We start from the raw sequence: 18,744 nt of genomic DNA, 5'->3' as shown, positions 1-18,744 counted from the left end.
ATATAGCCAGTTTCTCATTGAGAAGTTTGAGTTTCAAACCCTGAAATAACTAACTGCCATCCCCTCTGTCAGGCAGTTGATGCAGCATGATGTTAACTCAGTTGAATTGTTCATTTCCCCTCCTAATCCTCATCAGACCTAAACATGGCCTTCCAACCCTGTCTTAGAGGCAAAGCCTTTCAACAGGAGAAGCATAGTTAGCACATTAAAATGACATAAGGGCTGAAAATTGTCCTTTGGGTTAGGGGATGGGGATGATATAGGCATCCCCATGACTTGGCAGTTTTAATGGTGTGATAAGGAGCCAAGGTCAGTGGACTAGTTCTTTTCTCTTCCCATAATGAAATGCCTGAGAGATTTACCTTCTAAAGAGAAAAGGTTTGTTTTGTCTCACAGAATTGGGGGTCCTGGTCCTTGATTGATTGGCCCTACTGCTTTGGGCCTGGGACAAAGCAGCATAGCATGGCAGGAGTGAGTAGGGGAGCAAACTTGCTTACATCTGAGCTAGGAGAAGGAAGGAAGAAGAAAGGTCCTATAGTCCCTTTCAAGGGCACACCCCTACTGACCTCCCACAGGACCCCAGTGCTCAAAGGTTCCCAACAGCACCATCCTGGGGACCGAACCTTTAATATATTGGCCTATGGGGAATATTCAAGATACAAACTGTAACATCCTGGTTCTAGTGTGTGCTGGTATCTCACTATAGGTCTAATTTACATATTTTCAGCCACTCATAATGTTGAACCAGTTAGACTCTTATTGGTTTTATGAATGCCCTCTTTAACCCAAGGAACTCTGGCTTTTTGTTCATTTGTATGAAACTTTATTCTGGATGCATATCTTTTACATATTTGTATTACAAATAGCATCTCCCCACACAGCTTGTTTTTCACTCTGTAAATGATATTATTTGAAGAATAGGAGTTCTTATTTTGATGAAGAGTAATTTTTCTTTTTTAAAAAAATTTTAAGTGCTCTTTCATGCCCAGATTTGAGAAATCTTGTTCTAACTTAAAGTCATATTTTCCTACATTTTCTTTCACATATCTACTAATTTACTTTTTACTTTTGTGTCTGTGATTCATCAGAAAATAATTTTTATGTATCATACGAAGAACAAATTGACATTTTTATATAAATATAAAATTTGTTTTACATCATTTTCATTGAAAACAACTTTCCCTCGTCGTTTGAGTTGTAGTGGAACATGTGTGATAAATCAACATATATGTGAAGTTCTTCAAACTATCCTGTTCTGGTGTTCTATTGGTTTATCATTGTACCAATACCAAATGTTCTTGATGAAAACTGGTAGTGTATGTTTTCTAATTTTTTCTTCTGTTCAAAATCATCACTGCTATTCTAGGTCATTGACATTTTCATTATGAATTTATGAATGATTTTTAAACAAATTATCCCACACCAAAAGACCTAGGATTTTAATTGATATTACATCAGATGTATTCTTTAACGTTGGAAGAAAGGAGATAGTAACAGTATTGACACTTTCACTTACAGGCATGCTTACGCTTCATTGATTGTATATATTTTAATATCATTAATTTTTGGTTTGCTATGTAGAAGTTTTGCATTTTTTTTCAATTCCAGAACTTTTGCCAAATTTTCAGTTGTAGATTTTTTAGGTTAGTTGTAATTGATGTTTTTTTGATATTTTAAATGCCCTTTTTAAATTTGATTTTCTAATTGTTGCTACAATATATATAACTAATATATTCTATATATATGTGTATACATGTACATGTTTTTTAGACCATGACCACTTAGAACCACTGATCTTGCTAAATTCACTTCTTAATTGCAATAGTTTATTCACTCAATATTTATCAGAGATAACATACGTATACATAGAAAACAATTTTACTTTATCCTTTGTAATCCTTATACCATTGTTTTTGACAAGGATCTTGGATCTCCAGAAATAGAGTAGACATCCTTGCCTTTTCTCCAAATCTAAAGGAAAACTAAACATTTTTTCATCAGTATGATATAAGGTAAATGTTAGATAATGCCTATCACATTAAGAAAATTTCTTTTAATCCTAGTTTTCTGAGGTTTATTATCGTGGGCAGGTGTTGAATTTCATTAAATACTTGTTTTGCAACTCTGGGAATGATTCTTCTCCTGTTAATGTGATTGAATTATATGCATGATTTTTTATTTCCTTAAATTGTGGTAAAATGTGCATGACATTAAAATTTGCCACCTAACCATTTTTTTCTATACAATTCAGTGGTATCAATGATACCTAAATTGTTGTGTATCCACCACTCACATCTGGCCCAGAACACTTTTCATTTTATAAAGCTAAAAATCACCACCCACTGAAAAGAAATTCACCCTTCTCTATCCCACTTCCCAGTCCCTGGAAGCCACCATTATATTTTCTGTCTTTACAAATTTGAATACTTTAGCTACCTAATATAAGGAGAATCATACAGTGCTTGTCTTTTTGTGATTGGCTTATTTCACTTAGCATTATACCCTCAAAATTTGTCTATAGGGATTGATTTTTGTGCTACTGGGATTAAACCCTGGGTTTAAACCCAGTAGCACTCTACCACTGAGCTATAATTCCAGCCCTTTTTGAAATATTTGAGACAGGGTTTATTTGACAGATCTGAGGCTGACCTCATATTTTGAATCCTCCTGCCTCAGTTACCCAAGTGACTGGGATCAATAGGCGTGCACCATGGACTCATTTTTGGATGTTAAAGCAACTTTACATTCTTGAATTACATATTCCATTCTGACATTACATGTTACCTTGTTTATATACTTTTGAATAGGAATTGTCCAATTTTATATTTTTATATAGGGTTTTCTGTCTGTCCATATTATCTTATATGCTTCCTTTTTGTTATTTTAAAAATTGTTAAATTTAACTGATGCATAAAATTTGTACATCTCTGTGGGATACCATGTGATGTTTCAGTACTGTTTTCCTTACTGTAATATCTTTGCCAGACTTTATCTCAGATGATGGTGGGCTCATAAAATGAAATGAGAATTATTTCATTTTGTTTGATTTCTTTCTTTCTCTTATTTTGTGTTTGGTTTTGGTTCTCTGTAAAAGTTTATGTAAGATTGGTATTATTGGTATTATATTTGACATAAATGAGCCAGGAGTTTTCTTTGTAGGAAAGTTTTAAATTATGAATTCAACTGTTTTTACTAGGACTATTGAAGTTTCTTATCCTTGTGTAAGTTCTTTTGTTTGCCTGTTTGTAATTTGTCCATATTTTGTCAAATCTCTTAATTTTGGGCTTCAAATAATTCATGATATTTTATTATTATAGTTTTAATATCTGTGAGATTCAAGTAATATTCCCCTTTTCAGTTCTCATATTGATAATATTTGGGTAATATTTGCATGTTCTCTTTTTGTGGGTTTGTTTTACAGGCATTTAACATTTTATTAATCTTTGCCAATATCATTTCTGATGTATTATACAACTAGTTTCTTTTTCATTAACTTATGTTCTTTCAGTTTCTTCTGCTTGGATATGATTCACCATTCTTTTTCTGGCTTCTTGGAATGAAATCATAGATAACAGATTTTGACATTTCCTTTTTGCTAAGATTTATATTTAACACTGTATATTTCTTCATAAGTATGTATTTAGCTGAACCCAATTGTTCTCATCTCTTTTATTGAGAAATAGTTTATATATCACAAGTTGTACCCAGTTTAACTTCACATTTTGGTGAGTTTTGGCAAATTTATATACCTGCATAACCACCACCAAAACCAGGCATAGAACATTTTTATGACCCACAACCATTTCCTTCCTTTCCCAGACAGTTCTGCCAATTCTGTCCCCAAGAAACCAAAACTCTGACTCTTGTCAATATAGATTGAGATTTTCTTCTCTAGGCTTTCATACAAATGAGATTGTACAGGTTTTATGTTTCTGATTCTACCTTCTTTCAGTCACCAGTTTTGAGTTTAATTCTTAGAGCATATGTCAGTATTTCATTCTCTTTTATTGCCAAGTAGCATCCCATCACAATAACATACCACAATTTATTCACCCATGGTAGGAAATTCAGTTGTTTTTAGTTTGGGGCTATTATGAATCAGTGTTCTATGAACATACCTGTATGATTTTTTGGATAGAGCTTTTCATGGATACTGCATACATTTCTAGGTTTGGAACTGCTGGTTCATACAGCAGACAGATGTATACCTTGTACAAGGCACTGCCAAGTTGTTGAAGTGTCTATACCATTTTGGACACCAGCCGCAAAATATGAATTTTCCAATTACTCTTAGTCTTGATCACTTACAGTATTGTCATCTTAGAATTTTTAGCTTTTCTAATGTGTATAGTAGTGCTTCATGGTGTATGTAGTTTGCATTTCTGTGATGATTGCTTTGAATATTTTTCATGCAATTGATGGGCATTTTGCTTTCTTCTTTGTTAAATACATATTTAAATCTTTTGCTAACTTTGAGACTTAGGTATTAGGGCCAACATTCCCACCACCCTAGGCTGCACCTCATAGCTTCAGCACACCAGCATGGAAAGAAGCCACTACCTTTCACAGCAAAGTGACTGATTCCCACAGCTTGGGGTGGCGATAGAAGTCATGCTTGGCGTTCTGTAGTGTCAGCAGAACAGGAGAAGAATTCCATTTCTCTGAAGGGCGTTTGAGGTGGCAGTAGTGAACTGGATGGGTTAGGAGGACCAGTTGTACAACTCGGAGGTCTGCATAAGAAAAAATATAAGGCAAATACACAGGGACCTATTCCTGCATTGTCTGAGTATGCTCCCCCACTGAGTCAAACCCTTGAGGATCTAGTGACTGCTAATGCATTTGACAACAACTACAATACTGTTTCCTATACCACTGTCTTCATCAAATCAGTGTCTTGGCCCTGTTTATCCTGCCTTTGGAACCTAAATGGCATTCAGAATGTCACCTACATTCCCCCCCACCCCAGAATTTCTTCCCCATATTGTGATCCTTACTCAGGATTCAGTGTTATCCATTTCCCCAGAATCCTTTGGGCATGAATTTTAACCCACATCATGCTTTTAACTTTGGATCACACAATAGTTCAAGACTTGGACATTCATTTTATATTAATGTACTAAGAATGTTAACATGCCTCATTAATATTTAGAGAAAATTCTGCTGAAAGCCTCAGTCAGATTCCTCCAGAGCATGCTAGCCAAGAATCTTAATTCTGATTTGACATCTAATTTTGCTCCTGGAAATAATTCAAAATTTACTTCTCCACTAGAGTCTAATCATTCTTTATTCTTCCCTCAAACACTTTTGGTCAGCCCAAGAGTACCACCTCCAAAAATAAGATTTTAGTCAAGGAGCAACTAAAACCACCAAATTTCACCTGCTCATCCCCTTCATTTAAATATGGAGAATACAGTGACTCAGAGTAATGTTGAATTACAAAAATGTTAATACAATTCAGTGAATCAAGAAAACAGGCATTTGAGTAGCACCGAAGCTATAAATAACAGCCTTGCAAATGGGACACAGAACCAGCCAGGACACCTAGAGGAGCAGTAGATGCCTGCACCACTATAAACTGCAGTAAATGCTCTCTCCACCTACGCTGTCATGAGCGTTTGTCTTCCGCCTAGCGTATCCTTATGGAATTTGTGCAAATGAAGTGAATGATGATCAGGATATCTGCCATCTTATGTGAGCCCTCTCATCAGAAATGGTTTCATCAGACCTGTACTGGAATGACTGAAAGAGCTTATGGCTTCCTAACTGCAGAAGCAGTTTGGAGCCTTGATACCTGTATGGATGAGGAAGATGTCCAGTTAATGCCCACTAGGGAAACTTTTGGTCCACTGCAGAGGGCAGTGATGCTTAATCACAGGCATCAACTTAAAATAGTGTTTTCTGTGTGTATTATAGCAACTTGGTGATACAGGATTTAAGGTTTTATATTTTTTGAAAACACACAAAACATTAACTTTTAGTTTTTATTAATATTTAATTCCTTACTAGTGCAATTTTATTTCCTTTGTTCTCTTAAATGAGAATAATGAATGTGCGGGATATAGAGAAAATGAATGTGGTCATTAGTATTGTTGAGTTTTAAGTGTTCTTTATACCGTCTAGATATAAATCCTTTAACATATATTTGTGTTGTAAATACTCTGTCTTTTGCTTTCCTTTTAATTTTCTTAGTGGCATCTTTGAAGAACAGACTTCTTTATTTAGATGGATATATCAATTTATCATTTTTTTTGACCCTAGGTAAGAAATATTTACCATCATTATCATTCTGAATTTTTTCAATTATGATTTAATCTAAAAATATGGTTTAAAATTTATGTATAGGCTTACAATCCATTTGAGTTATTTGTTCTGCTCATAGATTTTGATATGTTTGTATTTTTTCATTCAGTTGAAAATATTTTTCTGAACTCCATTTTCACAGTTCTATGTGATCTTTGCTGTTTTAAAACATTCATGGATTTCCTACTTACCAATAGTAATTTGAAATCTAGTTTAGTTCCACTGTCGTTAAAGAATGCACTATATTATTTTAATCATTAGACATTTGTTGAGGTTTACTTTATGGTTTAGCCTCTTGTTGATTTTGGTTAATGCTCTGTAGTCTCTTGATAATAATGTATAAGTATGAATTTTCACTCAAAATTCAGCATTTTTGTAATGTTCTATAAATATTAAATCAAGTCGATTAGTAGTGTTCTTCCAATCTACATTTTTATTTATTTTTATTTTTTATTTTTAGATATACATGTCAGTACAGTGTATTTTGACAGATTATATATACATAGAGCATCACATATTCTAATTAGGATCCTATTGTTATAGTTGTACATGATGTGGAGTTACACTGGTCATATGTTCACATACAAGGATAGGAAAGTTACATCTGATTCATTCTACTCTCTTTCCTATTCCCATCCCCCTTCCTTCCCTTCATTCCCTTTTGTCTAATCCAATGAACTTCTATTCATCCCTTCCCTACTCTCTCTTGTGGCTTAGCATCCATATATCAGAGAGAACTTTCAAGCTTTGGATTTTGGGATTGGCTTATTTCACTTTGCATGATATTCTCCAGTTTCATCCATTTCCTGTCAAATGCTATAATTTCATTCTTCTTTATGGCTGAGTATTATTCCATTGTGTGTACATACCACATTTTCCTTATCCATTCATCTGTTGAAGAGCACCTAGTTTTGTTACATAGCTTGGCTATTGTCAATTGAGCTGCTATAAACATTGATATGACTGCACCACTGTGGTATCCTGATTTTAAGTTCTTTTCATATAAGCCAATGGAGTGTGGGATAACTGGGTCAAATGGTGGTTCCATTCCAAGTTTTCGGAGGAATCTCCATATTCCTTTCCATAGTGGTTGCACCAATATGCAGTCCCACCAGCATTGTATGAGTGAACCTTTTCCCCCACATCCTTGCCAACATTTATTGTGACTTGTGTTCCCGATAATCGCCATTCTGACTTGAGTGAAATAGAATCTCAGTGTAGTTTTAATTTTCATTTCTCTAATTGCTAGAAGTGTTGAACATTCTTTTCATATATTTTTTGACCATTTGTATTTTTTATGTACAGTGTCTGTTCAGTTCCTTTACCCATTTATTGATTGGTTATTTTTTTTGTGTTAATGTTTTGAGTTTTTTGTATATTCTGGAGACTAATGGTCCATCTGAGGTACAGGTGGTAAAGAGTTTCTTCTATTCTATAGGCTCTCTGTTCACATTCTAGATTGTTTTCCTTTGCTGTGAAGAAGCTTTTTAGTTGGATACCAATTCTTATTCATTCTTGATTTTCAGTCTTATCCTTGCTCTAAAACCTGGTCCTTTTGGGCTCTCAATAGAAACTCCTAGGTCTTTTCTGGCCCCTCTGACTCATCAGGGTTTGTGACAGCTGTAATTTCAGTTTTTGCAGTATTGAATTGCTGATGAAACCAATGCTTTATCTTTAGCTTCTGGTGTGTGTGTGTGTGTGTGTGTATGTGTTTAATGATGTTTCTCTTATTTTCATCATATACAACTTAGGAGTCATAGATATAAGGAAGGACTGGGGTTGTAGCTCAGTGGTAGAATGCTTGCCTAGCACATGTGAAGCACTGGGTTTGATCCTAAACAGCACATAAAATAAACAATTAAAATTAAGATATTTTTAAAACATGTAAGGAAAATTTTATACGTTTTTTAGGATTATCTACATGTACTGGAATGTTTATAGAAGTATTATTCATAATATTCCCCAAATGGAAATAACCCAAAAACTGTGAATTAGTGAAAGAATCAATAAAATGTGCTATTTTCATACAATCAAATATTCAGAAAAAAGGGGATGAAGTGCTGGTGCATATGACAATGTGAAGTAATCTTGAAAACATTCTGCAAAACTATAGGGAAGTAGTTGAATTCGCTATGTTGCATACATACCATGGAGCACTATGTAGACGTGAAAAAACTGAGGAAGATCTCAATGATCTTATATGACGTGATTTCCAGGACAAGCTGTCAAACAAAACCAGCAAAACTAAGTGCAAACAGGTATTTATGCACTTATTAAGAAAGGATTATATAAAAATATAAATGTATCTGTCAGTGTAAACAAGAAGAATTCACAAAAGATCCATCAGAAAGTGAAAAGAGTAGTCTCCTATGGGAGCGTTTGGTGAAATGGAGGAAAGAGGAACTGGGTTTGGGTAATAGACATGATGAGAGAGTGACACATTTTTAGTATATTCTTTTGTATAACCCTGACACTTAGAACTATGATAATGTTTCATTAGCAAAACTTCAAAGAAAATAACTAAAATCAATTTATGTGTATGTGATAACACAGACTGGAATATAAAAAGTAACAGATAAGCTCACTGTATTACAAATGAGTAGAATAACCAAGAGTGAAGTGCTTAGGGGAGAAAAAGAACTAACCTAAGTAACTTTACAAAACAATATTTTAACTATAAACCTAAAGGCAAAGGCTACAAACAAAAGCAACTGTATACATATAATCCTAGAAGTAAATCTTGTCTCACAGGAATATGAGTTAGTAACTGAAACACACACGACACGCATACATGTATTTATAAACATACACACACACACACACACACACACACACACACACACATACACATTTTATAAGTATATAATGTATATCCCAGATAGCTAATGAGAGCTGGGTTTTTCACTTAGAGAAGTTACAAACAAGAAAAGTGAAATGACACTATATTACAATGTACACATCCAATACCCACATTTGGGGTTCTAAACACCATAATCCAGGAACAGGGACAGGGATCTTTGGAGAAGTGGTTGGTTCTAGGGCTGAGGCAGGGAAAATACAAAATGAACCTGTGTCATTAAAGGATGGGTTTATAACAAGGATAGTGGAATTGTTTTCAGCCACCACTGTGCTGCCTCGCTCTCTAATGCCCACACCACCTCTCTGAGATCTAGCCAAAAAAGAAGGGTAGTTAAGGAGATCTCTGTTCCATGGATTGAATAAAGGCAAGTCCCAGCCTATCAGTCCCTGGTAAAGCATCTAAGGAAGCAACCCAATACAAAAGCCGCTGGCAAAAGTGCGCCATCTACTGGAAAGGTGCTGAAATCTCTTCATTACAGGCCTAGTACTAGGAAGTAAATGAAATTCAACATTATCCGAAGCCCACTGAACTACTTCCAATTCACAATCTCTGGCCTTCCAGTGTCTGGTTCGAGAAGTTGCTCAGGACTTCAAAAGAGATGTGTGCTTCCAGAGAGCAGCTATTGGTGTTCTACAGGAGGCAAGTGAAGCCTACCTGGTTGGCCTTTCTAAAGACACCAACCTGTGTGATGATCATGCCAGACAGTATACCAAAAGAAATAGCTAGATCATGCACATGTGCAGAACATACTTAAGAACCCACTAAGATAGGAAAAATTTCATTTCCCCCATGAACATAATAAGTTCTGTTCTTTCTGTTATTGGTAGTTCTGGACATTAGACTCCCCACCCCAACATGTTTCCCCCTAAGTGGAACAATAGGTAGCAGAAATCAAGTATTGGCAATTTTTCCATTTTAATTTGTGTGAATTTTCAATAAAAATGTAGGGAATGTAAATAAAGCAATAATGCAAGTCAAAATGTTTCAGTGAACCAGTTTCAGTAGTTCAGTTTTATGACAATTATAAATAAGTCCATAAAGCTTTCTGCATAATGCCAGCATTTTGGATCTTTTAAAGCAAGAAAACTACTTATTGATGGCAATGCCTGTAGCATTTTTATCATACAGTAGATCCCATCCACTCATCATACTTTTCTGAGATGTGCTATATGCAAACACGTCTTAAATGTTGTATGTTTTCTGTGATGTTCCTGTAAGTTTGCTATTAAAGTACAGTAAGCTATTAAAAGAGAAAAAGAGAAGATAGTGGTATGTTAAAAGGACACATGAGCCAACCTGAAGGAGTTTAAGATGGCCAAAGCTAACACACTTCAGCAACAATATGAAGAATAACATTCTAGGAATTAAACAATATCCATTATTGGCCTTTATTGATGCAATAAATAACTGAATATATAATACATAAGTAAAAGAGAGAAAAGACCAGCTTTTTCTTATAGAATTATAATAATAAATGTAGATAGAAAAAAGGAGATTGAAAATCACCACTAGGCAAACACCACAGTAATAATTGTTGCAGTCAGGACAAATGCTAAAATCGATGGGTGCAAGTTTGAGAAGAAACAGGATATTTGCATAGTGTGACAGAATTTACTCCAAGATATTTATTAATTACAAAGGGGAAAGGAGTAGTTTTACATTGGAGAAATTCAGCAGATGTTGTGTTAATTTAATGATCCAAATTAACATCACCAGAAATAATACATGCTGGCAAACTGTACCACCATGTACTGAGAAGGGCACTTTATTGAGGGATGGGGAGGGGAGAATGTGAGGAAAAAGATGATTGCCAGCTTCAGCAGATTGAAAATGCCATTCATATTAGATAAAATCATTGTGTTTACAGATGCACATTTAGGTAAGAAAACTATAAGGAGAAGCAAAGAAGCAATTACGTAAAGAAAGTGGTTTCTCTTGGTGGAGGAAGGCAGCCTGGGTTGATTCCCCGAGGGCTTTAGGAATGTCTGGCAGGCTAAATTTCTTTACCTGGATAGTGGAGGCCATGTGTCTTCATTTTGTGAAAATTCATTAAGTTTATATTTTTGTTTTGTGCTGTTTTTCTGTAACTGTGCTTTATGGTAAAAAATAGAATAAAATAAAAATAAAAATTTAAAAATGGGAGGGACCTTGTGGACACTAGGTGGACACTTGTGCATATCTGGAAGGGAGGCTGTCTGGAAAGAAACACATCAAAATGTGTACAGTGGATGGTGGGATTCTTGATTGTCATTTTTACTACACTTTTGAATGTCTATTTTCAAAAATGAGTTTAAGCTGTATAACAAGAGAACCAGGTAGGAACGTGGAACATTCTGTTTTTATGCCAAGTTACAAAGTCACTTTCTAAGTGTGCCCTCAGTTGTTTTTACCTTTTTCATAATTTCGGTGCGACTAGGAACTCATGGGAGCACCAGGGTCCTCCCAATCCTCACTTCTTGGCGCTGACCAGGGTTGCGCATTTCACAGTGACGTCCTACGACAGCGATCTGGCTTCCCCCAGAGAGAGATGAAGCCCCAGGTCCCCAGCTCTTTGAAGGACACAAACCAGGCATTTCGCACAGAAGAGGTCCAACCGGCTCTGCCTCCTTGGTCTTCCCTGGCCTGAAACCCGCCATCCCCAGGAGGGATCTTGAGCGCCCTGGCACCTGGACATCCAGCTGTACTCTCATCAGTTTTGCACAATCCAGCTTTCCACAGCGTCCCTTTATGCCTTTTCTAATTGATTTAACATTTATAGAAAAAGCAAAGAAATTGCATGAGGATGCGACCAGGAAGCTCAGGAGGAAAGATCCGTTATTAAAGGATTGAAATTCTCTTGCTCGAGTGACCTTGTGGCTCTATGGTAGCCAACTGACTCCAGTTCAGAAGGTTGTGTGTTCAAGACACTTTGGGGTCTTAGCTACCCATTTTTCCAAACGGTGAACTAGGAGGTTTGAACATGGAAGTTTAATGGGCCTCCTTTACAAGAGCAAGGCAGTACCATTTTCAAACATGAATGATTTACCTAGAGTAAGGGTACTGATTTCCACTCTGAGTACCACCATAGAAAATTCTGACTCTGCAACCCTACACACTTCCCTGCACAGCTTCCTAAGTCACCAAAAGAGCAGTTTTTAAAAACAAATCAAAACCACTAACAGCAAAATAGAAAATAGGTAAAGGGCAGAAATAGTTCACAGAAGACAAAATAAATATTTATAAATATATCAAAACAGTTTCTTTCATAACAAGAGAAACACTAGGAACAATGAAATTTATCTTTATTTATATATTTATTTATTTATTGGCAGTGCCAGGAATCCAACCCAGGACTTTGCACATGATAGGCTAGAATTCTTGTCACTGATCCATACCTCAACCCCTCAATGAGTTGTTTTTAGCCTAACGTTGGCATGATCAAAAAAGTTCATACAAAATTTGCACTGCTCACACTCTTAAAGCTATGAAGGAGAACAGACATGTAAGCCCAGAAACAGAGGAAATCAAGATAATGATAAAAGCATAGTTTAGGAAAAAGCCAGTTTAGGAAAGTTCTCTAGTGTATTTCTCAGTGCAGCTTCTGTTCCTTTTGTTCTAGGCTTCTCACAGGAATGACACCTGTATATGCGTATTTATCACTAAATGGAAGGACAATCGTGCATCTCCTTACTATGCATCCGCAACCTCCTTTCACATAGTCTCTTCTGTTACATCTTTTCTCTGCTTTGAGGGCCTCTTCTCAGATGTGTCCACTGTCTGGGAGTATGTTTTTTGCAACTTCAGTTCTGTTCTTTATGATTATAATTTGGTCATTCTAATTTTAGATTCCTCATGATGTTTCTTTTCTCTTTTAAACTTATTGCTCCATAAGGATTTTTTTTAAATAGACTTTATTTCTTAGAACAGTTTTGGGTTTAGAGCAAAATTGAGCAGAAGACAAAGAGATTTCCCATATACCTCCCCCATTATCAACACCTCCCACCAAATTTGATGAATTGACAAATCATTATCTCTAGTATAAATTAGTTTACACTGACTCAATCTTAGTATTATATGGGTTTGGACAAGTGCAAATAAACATATATTAACCATTAGAATATCCCACAAAATAGTTCTAGTAACCAAATTCAAATAAGATTTTCCATCCCGTCAGATCTTGGGTCTCAAGTAAGTGTATTCATTCAACAGTATTTGGCAACTACTCTTTGAGACAGAATTGGAACTAAGGAATAGACTCTGCTCTGAGGTCACTGTCTGGGAGGGACACCAAGGATCATAATATAATGCAGGCTGATAAACTGTTGTGTACAAGTAATAAAATTATAACTTCTCACCCTCAAATGCTTATCACCAAAATCATTCTGATTTGATGTTCTCTTAGGATATAAATAATTTTAGTGAAAGTTACCCAGGGAAAAGAAAATTTAGTGCTTTGGGAATAGTAGACAGTGTGTGCCAAACCTCAACCATGAGATCTACAATTTGACAAAGTTGGCCGAGACCTGTTGCCAATGACCTGTGGTAGGACCTCATTTCAGTTACATTCTGACTCTGAGGAGCAGACTGCTTCCAAACAAGATTCCCATCACAAAAGGAACAACAGAACTGAAGAGATCTGTGGTAAATCACATCTAACTGTGACAAGATGTTTTACATGGATGTTTGTACATGATGGAAAGAGGAGGAAGGGAGATCCAAATAGAGATGTGGGGGTGGATCCATCTTTTTTCACATCTTCATGTGTCCACATATACCTCTTCCAGCTAGTGGATTTCTTGTAGGGAATTATCATCAACTTCCAAATCATAATGAAGAATAAAAGCAAATGATTATTACTAAGCATATTATCTACTATTATTAAACGTGTTTTGTGGAGGGTAGAACTTGCAAACCTGCAATGGTGCCGTGGTGGCAAACAATCAGGCACTGCACCCTGGTGGCCACATGAGAAAATGACATGAGAGCTGTGGAGCTCCATGGTTGTCAGCCAAAACCCAAAAGGCACACTTAGACTTCTTCAGAGGCCTGCTATTACATCATATCCAAATTCTATAATATCAGTTCTTTGGTGGTTTCATCTCGAGGAAGACACTTTTGTCATTTCAAATTATAAATAAGAGGGGCCTTTTCCCAAGTGCAGTGCTTCAAGGAGTATTCTTGGGGCACCAGAATCAGGACCTGAATTGCAGGGCAAAAAGTAGAGATGAAAGATGAAGTCTCTGTCTCACATGAACAGCACGGCCTGGGTGACAAAGTATGGAGAATACCTGGTCTACACAACAGGTATTTATGGCTGGTATAAAGACAACAGTATATCACACCAGAACATAGGGAATTCTTGTGATTATATTATTATAATTTTAGAAAATTTGAAAATTATCACCCCACACATTTGTAGATGTTCAACTAAATTTAGACAGTTTTACAAAATTTAAATCATCTGATATTCCCAGTTACTCTGATAATTCATTGAGCATTTCTCCATGCCCTTCAGTGTTTTGATAATAGAATTTAAGCTGAGCTCCATGGCTGATGCCTGTAATCACAACCACTCATGAGACTGAGGTGGGAGGATTCAAAGTTCAAGGCCATCCTCAGCAACCTAGCAAGGCCCTAAGTAACTTAGCAATGACCCTTTCTCATAATTGAAAAATAAAAAGAATTGGGGAAGTGGCTCAGTGGTTAGGTGCCCTGAGTTTTAATCACCAGTAGCAAGAAAAAAAAAAACAGGAAAAGAAAAAGAAAACAATTTAAAAACTGCTTATTATTTCTTAATGTATCCTGTACACAATTACATGCTTCTACACTTCTGCTGCCATCTCCCCTCGACATTTGAATCTGGTTTACTGTGAAAATGGAGCTCAGTTACTACCATCTTGTAGGCAGCTTCTCAGTCAAGTATAATCACCTAGATTCCCAGAGCACACTCTCTTATTCGTTCCTCTTTTAGGATGCAAGATCCTCACACCATATCTATCTCCATCTTTAGACTGCAGGACACTGCAGGATGAGCTCTCTTCTCTTAGCACAGATGAATTCTTCCCTGTTCCCTAGATGTCCACAAATATCCAACCTCCTTTACTGTGGTCATACACCTGCACCATACTACCCAGTCTCCTTGTGTTAGGTGTGGGCACATGACCAGTTCTAGCCAATGGAAGAGAAGTGGGACTGAGAGAGGAACCTCCTGCAAACCAGGCCCATACCTTTCTCCCACTTGAGTTTCTCCATGCTCCTTCCCTCCTGCTGGGGGATGCAGATGGGCTGAGACACAGGGTGGGGACTGGTGAAAGCATGAGATGGAAGAACTGTGGGCTCCTGAATGCCCATGGGGACAGAGCTGCTTCCCTAACCTGAGCACCAACCAGCAATCACAAGTGGGCACAAAATATAGCATGATGAAACTGAAATGATGTGACCTAGGGGGTGATTCAACATAACTTAATGAAGACATCTGCTTTGAAACCATATCACAGAACTAAAATAGGCATCTCCCTAGCACCCAAGAAATACAGAAGGAATTTGGAACTATCGGTTTTTACATGTTTGGACTTTGCTGTTCTGGCCCCCAAAAATTTGATCCCTCAAAATATTTTAAAGTATACAATGAAATCAGAATTATGCCAACATTTAAAAAATTTTTGAGGAAGTTTTTTTGAGAACAGACTTCAATAATACATTTTTAATTCTATGGTTTTAAAATAATGAGCCCAGCACCATGGCACACACCTATAATCCTAGCAACTCAGAAGGCTAAGGCAGAAAGATTGCAAGTTTGAAGCAAGCACTGGCAACTTAGCAAGACCCTGCCCCATAAATAAAAAACAAAGGGCTTGGGCAAAGGGTTCAGTGGTAAAGCACCCCTGATTTCAATACCAACAACCAAAAATTAAAAATAAAACAATATAAAATACATCACATGGCATACCAATTTCATTTATCCATATTTATTTTTAGTTTAATCAAAGCATTTTATCAATTATATTTGATGGAAATGACTTGATAATCTTGTCCACATTATACTTATTATAGATTTTGTCCCTTAAAAATTGACTTAGCTGCTGCCGCCCCCGCCACCGTCCCTCCTTTTTTTTTTTCCCACCCCCGGCAGATCTTTGTTGTGTGGGAGGGCAGCAGGGATGGACTTGGGCTTGCGGATCTCTTGCTAAAGCTGCTGCGCTTGCAGAGGGCGCCGCAGCCCCGAGGAGGAGCCGCCGCCGCCACCCTGAGGCCCCGCCAGATGCGGACTCCGTCCGCCCGCCCCTTGCCTCCCTGCAGATTCCTCTCGCGGCGGCAGATGTGTGTGGGGTCAGCCCACGGTGGGGACTATGGTGAAATTCCTGGCGCTCACGCACTACTGGCCCCTGATTGGGTTCCTGGTGCCTCTGGGCATCACCAACATAGCTATCGACTTCGGGGAGCAGGCCTTGAACCGGGGCATTGCTGCTGTCAAGGAAGATGCAGTCGAAATGCTGGCCAGCTACGGGCCTGATGAAGTTCTTCGTGGGCCCCATGAGTAACTTTAAAAACGTGGGCCTGGGCTGGGGAGATAGCTCAGTCGGTAAAGTGCTTGCCTTGCAATCACAAGGCCCTGGGTTCGATTCCCAGCACCACAAAAAAACAAAACAAAACAAAACAAAAAAAAAAAAAAAAAAAAAAAACGTGGGCCTGATGTTTGTGAACAGCAAGTGAGACAGGACCAAAGCCGTCCTGTGCATGGTGGTGGCCGGCCCCGTGGCTGCTGTCTTTCACACCCTGATCACTTATAGTGACTTAGGCTACTACATTATCAATAAATTGCACCACGTCGGTGGGGAGTAAGACCAGAAGGGCCTTCCTGTATCTCGCTGCCTTCCCTTTTATGGATGCCATGGCATGGACCCATGCTGGCATTCTCTTAAGACACAAATACAGTTGTGGTGGGACGTGCCTCAATCTCAGACGTCATAGCTCAGGTCATTTTCCTAGCCATTTTGCTTCACAGTCACCTGGAATGCTAGGAGCCCTGCTCATCCCCATCCTCTCCTTGTACATGGGTGCCCTCCTGCGCTGCACCACCCTGTGCCTGGGCTACTACAAGAACATCCAAGACATCATCCCTGACCTAAGCGGACCAGAGCTGGGGGGAGATGCGACAATACAAAAGATGCTGAGCTTCTGGTGGCCTTTGGCTCTGATTTTGGCCACACAGAGAATCAGCAGGCCCATTGGCAACCTCTTTGTTTCCTGGGACCTTGGTGGCAGTTCTGCAGCTACAGAGGCAATGGCAATTTTGACAGCGACATACCCCGTGGGTCACATGCCATATGGTTGGTTGACAGAAATCTGTGCTATCCTGCTTTTGACAAGAAAAACCCCAGCAATAAACTGGTGAGCACAAGCAACACTGTCACGGCCACCCACGTCAAGAAGTTCACATTAGTCTGCATGGCCTTGTCTCTGATGCTCTGCTTTGTGATGTTCTGGACCCCCAATGTCTCCGAGAAAATTTTGATAGACATCATAGGTGTGGACTTCATCTTCACAGAACTCTGTGTCGTTCCTCTGCGCATCTTCTCCTCCTTCCTGGTGCCAGTCACTCTGAGGGCCCATCTCACAGGGTGGTTGATGACACTGAAGAAAACCTTTGTCCTGGCGCCTAGCTCCATGCTGCGAATCATCGTCCTCATCACCAGCCTTGTGGTCCTGCCCTACTTAGGGATGCATGGAGCCACCCTGGATGCGGGCTCCCTCCTAGCAGGGTTCGTGGGAGAATCCACCATGGTCACCATTGCAGCCTGCTATGTCTATTGGAAACAGAAAAAGAAGATGGAGAACAAGTCAGCCACTGAGGGGGAAGACTCTGCCATGACTGACATGCCTCCAACAGAGGAGGTGACAGACACTGTAGAAATGAGAGAGGAGAATGACTAAGGCACAGGACACCATGGGCACTGCAGGGACAGTTGGGATGGCACTTCAGCATCATCTCCTCTCCCATGTGTTTCATTCTTTTTTTTTTTTTTTTTTTTTTTGTAATGAGAGGCCTTGATCAAAGGTTTCATGTAAATTCTCTAGCATACTGGGCATGCTCACACTGATGTGGGGACCTAAAGAAAGGTCTTTACTGCCACTTTATAAATAGACAAAACCATCGGCTCTGTGCCCCTGCTTCTTGAAAACCCAGAAGACATAACTGCCTTGTGGTCAGAGTGTCCACTCCTCCCTCCGACAATCTCCACTCAGAACCAAAGGACTGTGGCTGTGCCATCGCCTCTCAGGCCACCACTGCCCAGCAGGCCAGGGACTCTTTCCTGGCCCACTTTGTCGCTTTAAGAATCAGCAGGTTGAAGTTCAGCCTCTGATTTGTTTCCCACTGACAAGGCTGTACAGAGATGTAGCCCTGTGGCCAGCCTCACCTCCCTCCCACCATGGAGTCCTAAACCGCCTACAGATGGTGAGCAACGAGCTGCAGCCTCGCTGCCGTGCACACTGAGGAACAGTTCTGTGACCACACGAGGCCAAAGTATGGAAATACTCTATAGGAGCGTTTGTAACGCCATCGGAGCAGCAAACTGACATGATCACTAGCATCTCACTTTTCG

General features: G+C 38.5%; 2 pseudogenes; both read left to right on the top strand.

Annotated features, from left to right (window-relative positions):
- Nucleotides 1-4,542: 4,542 nt before the first annotated feature.
- LOC124979320 (pygopus homolog 1-like) lies at nt 4,543-6,249 on the top strand (annotated as a pseudogene).
- Nucleotides 6,250-16,386: 10,137 nt separating this feature from the next.
- LOC124979700 (progressive ankylosis protein homolog) lies at nt 16,387-18,097 on the top strand (annotated as a pseudogene).
- The last annotated feature ends 647 nt before the right edge of the window (nt 18,098-18,744 follow it).

The sequence above is a fragment of the Sciurus carolinensis genome, chromosome 3, assembly GCF_902686445.1.
Source record: "Sciurus carolinensis chromosome 3, mSciCar1.2, whole genome shotgun sequence".
Classification (NCBI taxonomy): domain Eukaryota; kingdom Metazoa; phylum Chordata; class Mammalia; order Rodentia; family Sciuridae; genus Sciurus; species Sciurus carolinensis.
This window is presented reverse-complemented; position numbering and strand designations above follow the sequence as displayed.